Source organism: Lissotriton vulgaris, chromosome 1_1, assembly GCF_964263255.1.
Source record: "Lissotriton vulgaris chromosome 1_1, aLisVul1.2, whole genome shotgun sequence".
In the NCBI taxonomy this organism is placed as follows: Eukaryota; Metazoa; Chordata; class Amphibia; order Caudata; family Salamandridae; genus Lissotriton; species Lissotriton vulgaris.
The window spans coordinates 943595529-943598430 of NC_141685.1; positions in this window are offsets into that span (position 1 = coordinate 943595529).

Below are 2902 nucleotides of genomic sequence, written 5' to 3' on the forward strand. Positions count from 1 at the left end.
TGTATATAAGATTTCACATGGAACTCTACCATTGAGGACCTTTACAAGTAAATGGTCCACTAACCAAGAAACCAAAATCTGCCCCACTTGTGATCTGGCTATTGAAGATGAAAAACATGTATTGTGTTTTTTGTAAGGAGTATTATCATAGACGCTGCAAATGGCTAGTTCCTATCTGTCGTAGCATGGCCACAGGCAGTCACTTAGAAGCCTTTAGGATTCTAAAAATCTATACTTCACAAAAAATAGCATTTGCTCTAAGTATATTTTTAGAAGCAATGTGGTACAAGAGACATCGGGCCGATTAGGATGTCGGCAGATTGCCCCAGCCAGGCTGGCAGTAGCCACCGCCAGCCTGGAGGGGGCAATCCACCCGACATCCTTCCCTGTATTCCCCCCCGCCATATTAGAATGGCGGGGGGGACCACGGCGGAGCAAAACACCGCCCGACACTTTTCCGCCCTGGTCACCTTGCGGCCGGGGCGGGAAATGTTGAATATGGTGCCATATTACAGTGGGCTTAGGGAGATGCCTATCCGTGGGAGCGGCCTATCTGTGGAAAGGCATGCGGTCTTCACTCTGGGGGCCCCTTGCGGGCCCCCAGAGTGAAGGAGGGGTGGGTTATGCACATTTGCATAAACAAAGCGGCAGGCACCGCGCAGTGCCTGCCACTTTGTTTATGCAAATGCTGAAATGCATTTCTAGCATTGTGGCGGGCGGTGCTGAGAGCACCGCCCGCCACAATGCTAGAAATGCAGAATGTGCCCGCCACTGAGGCAGGCACATCCTGATAGCCCCCACAGGACCCCGCCCTTCTGGCGGGCGGTCCCAAACACCGGTAGGATGACGGGCGGACAAAGTCCACCCGTCATCCTAATGGCCCCCTAAAAGTTTTAAAGGCTTTAGAATGATGTGCCTCACTGGTTGACTTTTCCCATTATGTACTGTATTTTAATTTTATATTGCCTTATGCACTATGCACGGACACTTTCTTGCACCTTTTGCACAGCCCTCACATTATAGGTTAGGACAGAATTTGCACATGTACAGGAAGCAAGTTACTGCTGTTTTTATATATAATCAAAAAAGTGAACCGTGAGGCCTCAGATATTTGACATCTGAAGCAATACATATTTTAGCTTGTTTGTATTCTTTTTTTATGCGCTGTTTTACTGCGTTTTTCTTCGTATTTTAACTATCTGGAGGGAAATGACAGAATTATGAATATTTTTGGATATTATGAATGCGTCAACAAATTAATTGAAATATTTTTGGGCAATTGTGATGATGCTGTATTCGGTGCATATAGGTCCCCTGTCTTTTTTTTATTCCCTCCAAATTGATTGTGCTTTTATTTTTATTGGTGTGTGTACTTTGATGGTTATTCAACCGAAGAAAGTTTTATTCTACTACACCACACTGCAAAAGTGCCTCCTGGTGCACTGCTGCTCGGGGGATGAGGTCCACTTGTGTCCTGAGGTCCTCAGGACACAAGAGGACCTCATCGCCCCACCAGCAGTGCATCAAGAGGCACGTTTGCAGGTGGTGTAAAAAGGGGCATGTCCTTGGACCACCTTTCTGCAATCCTACTGTGTGGGGCTTACTGGAGGTACCTGGTGGGCTAGTTGACCCCCAGGGACCCTCAGGATTCAAGGGGACTTAATCCCCCAACTTAGTACGTGCCAGGGGCATGTTTGCATAGTGGTGCAGGGAGGGGGTGGGGGCTCTGGTGAGATGGCAGCTTTTCTTTTCTTTTAAATATTTTTAGAATGGGGGCTGTGTAGCCTCCCTTCTTTTAGTAGTTTTTGGGCCCCGAGGACCCCATCACCCATGGTCTGAGTATTTTTTATTTAAAAATAAAAACAGGAAGGGGGCTGCGTGGCCTCCCTTCTCTGGGCCACTATTGGCCCTGGGGACCCCATCCTCCGGGGCCTGGCTTAAATTATTTTTTTCCTGGGAGGGAGGCTGCGTGGCCCCCCTCCTCTGGGTCCCTTCTGGCCCCGGGGACCCTATCCCCCGGGGCCTGGCCAGCCATGTTTATTTGTTTTTGAAGAGGCACCCCTCTAATGGATTACTCTTCACTGTAATATCAGTAAATTGAATCTGTGATCCTGATAAACGGAGCAATATATTCGAGATGCAGGTGATAATTCCAACCCGGCAGGTCTGAACCGCAAGGTGAGTAGGAACGCAACCAAGTGTATATTTGATCTGTAACTTATTTAGTGGTGTTTAAAATCAATGAAAGCCATGGAAGGGGACACGTGTGTGTGTCTTGGAGTCAACGACTTAATCAAGTGTAGCACAACTGGTTCCCATGGCTCGCATCCATTCCATGTAAAATTTGGAACGGAACACATGTTGGCTGGTTGTTTTTGCTGGTTGCTTTTCTACGTGATTGAAATGAAAGAAACAAGAAACAACTCTTTTGCGAACTTTCTTGAAAGTGATTTTCTCATGGTCTTACGCTATAGTGACCTTATATATATACACTAATGTATGTGTGCCCAGGATTTGGTTGTACTTTGTTGTAGGATTTTTCATACATGCATATAGGGGTTATAGGGGTCTCCCCTACCTGGTTAGCACCGTATTCACTTGAGCTTTTCCTTAACACATATGCAAATTTAGCTGAGCGCCACTACTTTCTACTCACTGAAAACGCTCTTGACTGCACCAATGAAACAACATATTTCTACTCTTTTTTGAATTAATAATTATAACTATACCATTTAATAATTTAAAACGTACATAAAAATAAATGACATAAGATAATTATTAAAATAAAAAACAAAATGTTAACAAAAGACATTTCCCACCAATAATAATTAAAAATGACTTCCAATTTTGTCGCAGTAGATGGTCCTCAAAAACGAACAAATTCATAGTATTTAAAACGAAA